Raw genomic sequence first — 12,163 nt, 5'->3', positions numbered from 1 at the left:
ACACTATCCCAGTATGAGAGTTTATTGCAACGGCATCCTTTTTGTGCGCAGATATAAGCAACTCAGCTTTGGTTTTGATCCCTGGTAGTGCAACTACTAACTCAGAATAGAGACCTCTATATTTGTCATTGTCTGCCATCGCATCTTTAAGCTCACGACCGACTAAGGCCATCCTTTCCTGAAGAGTATCCCTCTCAAATGTTATCTCTCTCATATGTCGTTTGAGTTCGAGGACTTCAGAATCTCTGGCTCGGAGCTTTTCCCTCAATAGGGCACCTTCCTTCTCAAATAGCATTGATCAAATTCGGGACATTAAAACATTGGGATCTGGCAAACATTCAGACAATAGCGAAACAGAAACTACATAACTTGTTCAATAATGTGAGCCTTCTCATGCTCATAACGTGTCACCTCATCCTGAAACCGGGCAAAAGTCTAGTTGTAAAACGCCTTAGCCTGAAGCCATGAAAAAGACAAGTTAGAAAGACAAAGATCATAGCGACAAAAATCAGAACGGAAGACAGGATTTTACTAAAGCTACCTGCTCACAAAGCCTGCTCATCTCGTCGAAGACGAGTGGAGCATCGAGCTCGAGAATTCCCTCGGGAGCGGCTGAAGGCCTTTCGAGCACCTCTCTATCTCCAATAGGCACCCCTGCATTAGAAAATTCTTTATTCGGTACATCTTGCATTCCCTTAGGGGGTAAGGTCATTCCCTGAGGGGAACCACTCACGACAATTGTGCCAGTAGAGTAAATCAGGGCCATCTCTTGCTCGTGAAGGGCTCCAGAACTGGGCCCCTCCAAACCGCTTACCAAATGCATTCCATATCGAGGGGTATTTTGGCCATCGGCCGCCTCAGGAACATCGCCTGATGCCTCCTCAATATCCTTCTCATTTAGAAGTCGGACCACAATGACATCAAGCTCCGGCTCAAGAGCCATTGTCTCTACGACCTGTGGATCGGTCAGGTTTTCCCCTCTATCGGGCGCTATCAAGAAATTATTTTCCCCCTCGCCTTCAACTCGGGGACTTCCAACTGCTCCCCGATTCGGGGCTATCGGGTTGGCCTTACTCTTTTCCACTTTGATCTTCTTGGATTTAGAAGGCTCATCTGTTGGCTCCCTTTGCCTTTTCTTCCCTTCATCGGGCCCCAAAGTACTCTCTTCACGAAGCAATGTTCCCTTCATCAAAGGGATCTCCCCCAGACCTACACAAATGAGAAAAGTACGCATAAGGAATGAGGGCACTATAAGTAGCGATTCAGGTCGAAAAGTACGGCTACAACAGGGGCGACAGCTCACCGTGTTCCTTAGCTTCCCACCAAGCCCAAGAGAGGTCATACCACACTCGCTCGGCGTATGGGAAAATTAAGTCCAGCCGAGCGACCCAACCCAAGAGGTTCGTGACCGTGCTAGGGTTAATTGCTATGGCTGCATCAACGGAGATAATTAAGCGCATGAAAAGATGTACCCAAAAATAAGCGAGGAAATGCTAGGTAGTGTGTCTACTTACGTTCCACATTCCACCTTTCGGGGAATGGCATCCTTTCTATTGGGATCAAGTATGAAGTCCTTACTCGGACAAAGAAGCTCATCCATCCTCCATTCCCAGCTTCTTCGATACAAGCAAAGAGGGCCTTTAGAGCTCGGTAGTAGAGCTTAATCAGGCCCCACTAAAGAGATGGGGGTTGTACATCATGATCAGGTGATCAAGGGCGAAGGGCATCTCCTCAATCATGTTCACATAGTACCTGATCATGTAGACAGTGCACCAGAATGAAGGGTGAATTTGGTCGAGGGTCACCTGATACCGTTGGAAGAAGTTGAGAATCACGGGGTCTATCGGAGGTAAGGATGGCCCCACCGGCCCAAGGGTAAATGGGTAAGTAAACACACTAAGGAAGCCGACCTTGTATGTCGTTATGTACTCCTCTCGAGTAGGGATCTCCACAAGCACCACGTCCCCCTAGCGACAATAAGTCCTTACTCTTTCAACGTTTGATACCGAGCTAACATATTGAGACACGGGCTCGCGATGCCCAGGTTTCGAAGAAGGTCTCTCGACCATGAAATCGGAAGCTATTGCAAAAAATTCCGGAACACATTCCTCAGCACGAGGAGGCATTGACGTTTTGCCTTTAGATAGAAGCAAAGAGGGGGATGTCACGCTCTCCTAAGAAGCAGAGGCAGAAGTTTTTGCCATTCCTAAAAGATTCCGGAAGAGAAATGGGAGTTGCGTTTCTAAGAAAGAACAAAAGTAAAGGAAGAAAGAAACTTTTATGGGGTATTGGTGGTACAGTAGGTTGTAAGGAACGAGAAGAGAAGTATTTATGAGGCCTCGCATACGCACTAAAGGATGCGAAGGGACAGCCAAGCACCGTAATTAATGCAAAGGTTTTAGGGGTTGTGTGTACGTCATCTTTTGGCACCTTATGACTGCCGTCATTACGGGAATACCCGAAGGTCAGGAGCTCAATATCGTTTCTTATCACTTTCACTCTAAGAAATATGGGGACTATCTGTATACGGTAAAATTAGAGGGTCCGATTTTCCGTCATTATGATGGCTCATAAGCATATTTCACAAGGTTTGGGACTAGGGTCGAGTCTCACCCTCAAGGGCTACCGACGCTCGATCTCGGGGCAATGCAGACCAACGGCTATTATGAAAAGGTGGGGAGTTCCCAAGGGCACAACTAGGGCTGATGAAGTCTAGTAAGCTATCTTCAGACCCGATTCATGGTGTCAACTAGCTATCTCATCCCCGTATATTTGTAATTAATGCACATGTACTACGTTGGGATTCCCCTTCTTATATAAAGGGGTTCCTTGTTATTTCGGAGGGATCTGTTGCTCCATACTAAATATACAAGAACATTCTCTCTACTCTCAAACATATTCTCTTGATCTTATTACTTCATTTATTACTCGTATTTATTGCGTTATATTCATTGTTCACTATTTATTGCTTATTATTGGCTATAAAGAGTCATTCTTGATTTGTTTATAACTATTATTCCCCATTGACCACCTTCGATAGCTCTAAGCCGAGCTTTAGACTCGACCCCAAGGCCCTCGAATAGGCAAGCTCGAGGCGCTTATTGACAGCGATTCGATTTGATTAACACCTCATTGTTAAGATCTTATTTCGTTTCTAAGTCTTTCACATAGCATCAACTGCCTAACAACTAGTATAAAAATAGATCACGTATTTTTAGAACCACTAAATAATATTTAATTGTTATTACCATTTCCACGGTAAACAAGTTCAATTCTGTTTGCTTAAAGACAAACTGAAGGCTCTTATGATCTGTATAGATATCAACATGAATGCCATAGAAATAGTACTTCCACTTCTTTAGTGCATGAATCACTGCGGCTATCTCTAAATCATGGGTCGAGTAATTCTTCTTGCGCTTTCTTATTTGTATAGAAGCATAAGATACAACCTTACCATGCTGCATCAGTACACAACCCAATTCAATGCTCGAAGCATCACAATAGATAGCATAACCATCTTTCCCCTCCGGGAGTGACACAACCAGTGCTGAAGTCAATTTCTCCTTCAATGCCTAGAAAACTCCTCTCATAAGCCTCAATCCACTGAAACTTAGTTGTTTATGAGTCAAGTTTGTCAATGCCAAGTCTTCACTGCCTCAATCTTCTATGTATCGACCCGGATAACCTCACCTAAAATAATATGTCCAAGGAAAGCTACAGAGTTCAACTATAATTCACATTTAGAGAATTTTGCATAGAACTTCCTTTCTTGTTGAACTCTTAGCACAGTATGCAAATGATATGCATGCTCAGCATCTGAATGGGAATAAACCAAAATATCATCTATAAAGACAATCACTGATATATCTAGATAGGTTCTGAACACATGGTTCATTAAGTCCATAAATATTGCTAGGGCACTGGTCAAACCGAATGACATTACACAATACTCAAAGTGCATGTATCTTGTCCTGAATGATATCTTCAAAATATTTTCTCTCTATCCCTTACATGATGGTACCCCAACCTCAAGTCTAACATCGAGAAACACCTGGCACCCTGCAACTGATCAAATAAATCATCAATCTTTGGGTGCGAGTACTTATTTTTGATCGTCGCCTTATTCAACTGTCTGTAATCAATACACATCCGCAAGGAACCAACTTTCTTTCTAAATAATGACACATGTGCTCCCCTCGGAGATGTACTGAGTCTGATAAAACCTTTTTCAAGCAAATCCCTAAATTGTTCTTTCAACTCTCTCAACTCTGTAGGTTCCATTCTAAAAAAAAGGAATAGATATCGACTGAGTATCTGGTAGTATGTCAATAGAAAACTCAATCTCCCGCTCTGGCGGAAGGCCTGGAAGCTCATCGAGAAACTCATTAACCACCGGTATAGACTAAAGGGTCGGTGACTCTGCTTTCACATCTTGCACCCGAACTAAGTGATAAATATAGCCCTTTCTGATCATCTTCCTTACCTTGAGATAGGAAATAAACCTACCTCTCGGCAATGCAGTATTACCTTTCCACTCTAGAACCAGCTCCCCTGGAAACTGGAATCGAACAATCTTTGATCTACAATCAACTTTAGCATAACATGAAGCCTACCAATACATAGCTATTATAAAATCAAATTCTACCATATCAAACTCTATCTGGTCTGCTACTGTATAACCACTATGAACAACTACAATACATTCTCAATATAACCGTCTAGCTATCATTGGATTCCCAACAGGTGTAAACATCTCAAAAGGTTTTTAATAAACTAAGGTTCCACCCCAAACTTGTTAGCAACCAACAGAGTGACATACAATAAGGTGGAACTTGGATCAATCAAAGAATATACATCATATGAGGAGACTAATAATATACCTATAACAACATCAAGTGACAACTTCTGATCATGTCGACCCCCTAACGCATAAACGCTATTCTCAGGACCGCTCGAGCTAGTTGCTCTACTTCTGTCTTTACCACGACTAGCTGGTGCTTGTGAACCTTGTCGGGGGGTATTGATGATGATGAACCATCTACAGATCCCGCTGGCAAAACTGTACCCACACCACCTCTCGTCGGAAAATCTCTCGTAATGTGGCCTAAATTACCACAAGTATAATAAAAACCAAACACTATTAGGCATTTCTCGGCATGCTACTTACCTCACTAGGCACATTCTGGAAAGGGTAGCCTCATATGACTTGAATTAACCCTATACTGAGAACTAGAGGCCCTAGGACTCTGGCTGGGCCCTAAATGTGCGCAACAATCAGATCTCATACGCGCAAACTGAGGGGGTCCATTAGCCGATGGCTATGCTAGATACCTCGGGTACTGCTGGCTCTAACAACCTCAAAACTCACCAGAAGGATCTGCAAATCTTGCTTTCTTACTCTGGCCCTATCATGCTCACGATCGACCCTTTGCTTCTGCTTACGCTCCTCTACACTATGAGCGTATGCCTGAATACAAGAAATATCAATGCCTGGCTGAAGTGAGACCGACATATAGTCATTAAGCAGGTGCGGCTCCAACCCCATACTCAATGGGTGAACCCGATCCTCCATCTTAACTACAATAGTGGGAGCATACATTGACAAAGAATCAAACTGAAGGGTGTAATCTCGAACACTCATATTACCTTGTTGAAGGGTCAAGAACCTATCATCTCTGACTCACCTAAGCTTTGGTGGCAAATAATGACGAAGAAAAGCCTTTGTAAACTCTTACTATATTACTGGAAGGGCATCCTCACCTCTGGACAACTCCTAAGACTCGTACCAATTAATTGTAATATCCCAAAGTCTATAGGAAGCTAGCTGAACTGACTCAGTCGCAGTGGCCTTCATTACCCTCAAAGTCCTCTGCATCCTATCGGTAAATACTCGAGGGTCCTCATTTAGATTTGCTCCGGTGAATATCGGAGGGTCCAAATTAATAAAATCACGAACCCTTGCACTGATGTACCTATCTGCATGACCAATACCTACCTCCTGGCCGCGAACATGTGCGGCCACTAGTCAAGTCAATAGTTTAATGGCTTCTCTTATCTCCTAACCCGGTGCATCTGGTTGAGGATCTAGGGGTACTGGGGTGAGTATTGGAGCCGGTGCCCCTCGAATCTCCTCTAGAGAGGCCAGGGTATGTGAAGTCTGAGATGGAGTCTCACTATGCGACTCTACCCGAGCCCTAGTAACTCGTGACGCTCGACTTGTAGTCTCATCATCCATGGACTTGCCCTTCTAGTGACTGTAGCCTTCTTGGGCATCATTGAAAACATAATATATTGTTAGGAAAATGAATCCTTATATCGCATGATCTAAGATAAGAAGGGAAGATAACATCATATATGTCTTTCAGCCTCCTGTTTATAAGTGTAATGCACAACACACTCATAAACAAGACTCTACTAGACACGGTCTGTAAACAACCCTAAGATGGAACTGCTCTGATACCCCTTTTGTCACGACCCAAATCGATGGTCCATGACGAGTGCCCGAGTACTACCTTTCTAACACCCCTAAGCATACGTCTATGATATAAACATGAAATAAGTGAAGGTCGTGCTTAACTTCTGGCAATAAACTACTAATTCATGTGAATAACATACATGAGAAAACATGCCAAAAAGACATATATACATATATATATACGGTATACGGCAAGCGAGCCGAAAAGGCCACATACTACCTAACAATACATAACTGTCTACAGACATCTAACCGAGTGTAACTGTATAAAGGATGTGACTGGGCCCCGTCATACCCACATATGTATACAAAAGTATCATACCAAAACCCAATAGCAGCTCTGGATCAAATGGAGCACACCAACTCTAGCTGAGTAAGGATCCTAAGAAGGGGGACCATCAGCCAGTCTACCTACACCTACGAGCATGAAACGCAAGCTTCCAAGCAATTGGGGCGTCAGTATAAATAATGTACCAAGTATGTTAGGCATAAAAATAAATATATAAAAGACATGAAAGAAACATGGAGTAAAGGACTCAACCTATAAGTCTGAATAGCTTTGTGAATCAAGAAACATTTATAATGTCATGGATATGCATAGAAATGTCATATCATGAATAGGTATGTGCGTACATAACATCATCAAGCCACTGAGGGAAACCCATCATATCTTCTCGGCCTCAGTGGGCGAAATCATCAACGTATGCTAGCTGATAAGGTGATGGTGCATATATAACGCTATAACCTTTCCCATACCTCATATACATATACTATAAGCGTATATAATGCCACTTGGTCATGGGTCAATATACATGTATAAGTGAATGCAATGCATAATGTAGTAAGTCAACAAGATTTCTTGGAATGTCATGAGACCTATGAACATACGATATGATAGTAGGACATGTGGGGATCAAGAACATAGGCAACCCTAGTACTTCTAAGAGTAGAATCATTTATGAAGTTGTGTGCTTGTTCATTTCGTTGTATCATATGGATAATGACAAACGGAGAGAAGCTATAGCCACAACATACATCAAGTCGTCAATGCAACTCAACAACAAGCTTATGACAACTAGTGTGCCAACCCTATAACAAAGAAATACATGTACAACTTAGATAGTGCTCGTATATCACGTATCACAAATGATAACTTGATTCTAAAATAAAACAGGCAGTACAATAAAAACTCAATAATGAACCAACTACAATTCGGGACCTTCAATACAACAAAAAGCCCAATATACCATAACACACCCAATCAACAAGGTATCAATTAGCCTGAAATTGCAACGTCGAGCGACCAGCCCACTACCATACCACATGTGGCATTTCTCCATGTCGTTTATTCTTCCTAACTCCATAAATCATCAGCACAAGAGGCAACCACGAGTGGACTACCAAATAGTCTACTACAAGTGGAATAAATCAAACTCACGACTTTCAATCATCGTCACTTGAGTTCTAACTATTAGGAAACGAATTTATAAACCTTCCTTGATATTTAAAAAGCTTAAACACATCAAGTTGAAATTTTATTAACTATGAATTACCTTCCAAAACTCAAACTAGAAAGAAAAATAAAGGCGATATAGCGATACTTACGTCGTAGGGATCATTCTAATATTATCGCTTCTTGATTTCATACTCGGGATGTTAATCTTCTTTGAAACCCTAGAGGAGAGCTTAAGGATGTGTTTGTGGGTTTTTCTGTTCGTGTTATATTGAAAACTGAAGAGAAAGCCGACCTAAGAGAGTTTGAAACTACATTCCAAGATCTTCAATTTGGTATTTAATATGTCCCAAAAAGACCTCATGTAGCAAAACGAAATGTATTGTTCAAAAAGCTCTGTTACAAGGAAAATCCTTAGTAGGTTTTTTCGCAACATAAATCCGATTTTTTTCAAAATTTTATATTTTATATCCAAATATCACATATCGTAATATTATGACTTTAAACTCAATTACATATTGATTAAAAAGTTTTATATTCATTATACGTCGCCTTGGGACGCACAGGTTGTAACAATATCAGTAGTGGCGAGTGTACGAGGAGGGTAGTCTAGTCGATGCAGCTTCACTTATATGGATTCGATTTTTAGAGTTGTTATTGAGAGAGGTTTTTCCTTAGAACATTAGGGATACATGGTGCATGGAGTTTGAGCAGCTGCGCTAGGGTACTATAATAGTGTCGGAGTATGCTGTACGATTCAGTGATTTGCCCATACATGCACCTGCCTTGGTTTCTACAGTAATAGAGCGTGTCCATCCATTTATCTAGGGTCTCAACTATGGTATTAGATTCAATAGGGCTAGAGATTTAGAGACAGATACTCTATATCAGCAGGTAGTTGAGATTGCACAAAGGTTTGAGGGTATGTAGGGCCGTGCGGTAGGGGAGGATTTAGTAGTGGTCACGCTATAGCTACATCCGGTCACGGTAGAGTCCATGTGAGCTGTCCAGTTCATTCAGCTCTTCCAGCTTCTAGTGGTGCTCAGGTTTCTCCGAGACCTCTAGTTTCACACTTTTCTCAACCACTTTCTAGTGCACCTCCTGCACGAGGTGCCTTTCACAGTCAGTCCAGCGGATCCAGCCTGAACTACTCCTAGAAGCCATACCTACCGAGAGCTTGCGTTGAGTGTGGTGATACCTATCACATAGCTAGAGACTTCCCTAGACTCAAGAGAGGTGCACCTCCCGAGACCACTCTAGCTTCACGGATTTTGTTAGGTCCATAGACTTCTCAGGCCAAGAACCACTCCACCCATACATCTAGCTAAGGGTGAGGGACGGGCGGGTAGAGGTCACCCTAGAAGGGGAGGCCAGACTAGATTATATGCTCTTCCAGGTAGGACGGAGGTAGTTGCTTCAGACTCAGTCATTACAGGTATGGTTCTGATTTGCCATATAAATAAATCAGTCTTATTTGATTCGGGAACCACTTATTCATATGTGTCATCTTACTTTGATTTGTATTTAGAGATATCTCGTGATTCTTCGAGTTCTCTTGTTTATGTGTCCACGACTATGGGAGATTCTATTAATGTGGACCATATATATCGGTCGTGTTTAGTGGTTATTGGTAGTTTTATGTCACGCCCCAAACATAGGGAGGCTCGGATGGCATCCGGTGTCGTACTGGCCCAAGCAAACCACTCTGTAACTCATTTTTTCTTTCTTAACTATTATGGGCCAATATGGCCACAACTCTTAATGTATAACCATATTTGGGAAAATACTGTATCAATGAACCATTTTTCTTAAAACATAAATACATATGGGCCATCAAGGCCTCTGACATACTATACAAAATGAACCTTTGTCTAAAAAGCCTCTATGATTTTTTGATATCAAATGGGACAGGGTATTGGCCTACCCATAAGTCTGTAGCAATACTCTAACACGATGACTTATAGACTCGGATGCACTCCGAATGAGGTGGAATCTTACCGATCCTTCGTTGAATGATGACCTCATCTGCTATAAGGGATCATCAAACTGATTTTCTATACCTGCAGGCATGAATGCAGCATCCCCAATAAAAGGATGTCAGTATGAATAATGTACCAAGTATATATGGCAGAACGGAAACATAACAGTAAGTCAACATTTACTAAGGACATATAACAATCAACCTGAATCTCTGAAGTGCCACCGTATATGCATACTTATTATACACACATATATAATATATATATATATATATATATATATATATATATATATATATATATATATATATATATATATAATGCTTCTTTTTTAGACTATTATCCATATCTTATGATGCATGACTACCCAACTGATCAATGGTAACTGCCCGACCAGCCGTCATACGATGGTAAATGTATGACTGCCCAACTAGTGGTAAATAATAATGCATAACTGCCCAACCGGTGGTAACTGACCGACCGGTCGTAGCCCGATGGTAAATGCATATGCATGAAGATGCATGTATTACTATATTATGAACATTAACATCTTTATCAAATACCTCAATAGAGACTTAGGAACAAACTTAGACATCTTTGAATATCATTTTACATGAATGAATAACATAGACATCCTTAACTGCTAAGAGTAGAACCACTTATGGAACAGGATTAAGTTTATGTATCGCTGCTTGGATCATGCAAAAAGAAAGAAGGAATAGCCTAAACATACCTTTATGATCTCTTCCTTATTACTCAACAAACCTCAACACAACTTATTGCATCTAGAACAAGTGAAATGATATTGTCGTTAACATATAATGTCGTACCATGTATTTGGCTAGTCGTATGTCTTAAGGAAAATCGGGAAACAACTACCCTATTTATTAATACATCCCAAACACTACTAAGGGTCATCAATAGCCCAACAACAACAACAACTATAACCAACAATAGAAACAACAACAATATAATCCAATTTGAGTTTCTCCTATTATCTTAACAATTATATTGAGCGACAAGCTCACTTTTACTCATAACAAAATTTTAATTGAATCCAATTCTTATTCCATAAATTAGTTTACAAACTTCAGAACATCATACCTATATATACCATATTATTTCTAGTTTAAAACATCCACAAAATACCTTCCAAAATAGCCCCTTACCTCTAGCACCTTAATTCTTATCGTCAATCACTTGTTTTTCATCTTTTCTTCTTGAATCAACTTAATTAACACCTAGAAAAGCTTAACAACATTAGCCACAACATTATCAAATTATTTTTCACAATTTCAGCCACCACAAACCATATATTTAGCCACAAAATAGTACAATAAAAAAGACAACCATATCCCATGTTCTTTCAAGTGCTATCTTATGGTTTTTCACTCAAACAACACAACCAATACAAGATTAACCTTAGGCACAATCAAGAAGATGTTATACATACCTTTTACAGCAGCTACAACTCGAAACACTATCTCAACTTAGCTCACAATAACCCTTAATCACACCACACCAATATAGAAACAATCTCTTGTAGTCTTTAACATCTTTTATGATGATTTGTTTTGATTTCTCTTGAGTTTGGTTCTTGGGATCTTGGACCAGTTCTTGGAGACCTTGATGGAGTTTTGGTGTAATAAATCTCTGGATATTGATGAAATGTAATTGGTAAAGAAAACTTATAAGCCCACTGCCTCAATTCTCCAAGCAGGTGGGTAAGCTGCCTGCTTGGCAGCTTGAGCAGTGCAACTTTGGACACTTGTATCTCTCTACTCCAATATTGTATTGACAAGAGGTTTTCAGCATTAGAATCTAGACACATGGACATCTGATTCCATAGAAATATCTCCTTGTAACCCTCAATATATTGATATAAAAATGCGTTAAAACTTGACATATTAACCTGCCAGTTTCTCCGAAGTGCGGCAATGTGACGGCGACCCTACTTTAAAAATTCATATTTCTATGTCCCGATGTCGTATGAATAAATTGTTTATACCATTGGAAACTAGGTTCCAAGATCTTCATTTTTGTATATAATATGTCCCAAAAGACCTCATATAACACATGAAATGTATTGCTCAAAATGCTTCATTAAAAGGCAAATCCTTAGTCGGTTTTTCCACAACTTAAATCCGATTTTTCCCAAACTTTATATTTCATATCCAAACATAATATATAGTCATATCATGACTTTAATCTCATTTAAATCATGATTAAAAAGTCTCATTCATCCTAGCTTACCTA

The sequence above is a fragment of the Nicotiana sylvestris genome, chromosome 12 (genome assembly GCF_000393655.2).
Source record: "Nicotiana sylvestris chromosome 12, ASM39365v2, whole genome shotgun sequence".
Lineage (NCBI taxonomy): Eukaryota > Viridiplantae > Streptophyta > Magnoliopsida > Solanales > Solanaceae > Nicotiana > Nicotiana sylvestris.
The sequence above is the reverse complement of the archived record's forward strand: the minus strand, read 5'-3'. Positions refer to the sequence as shown.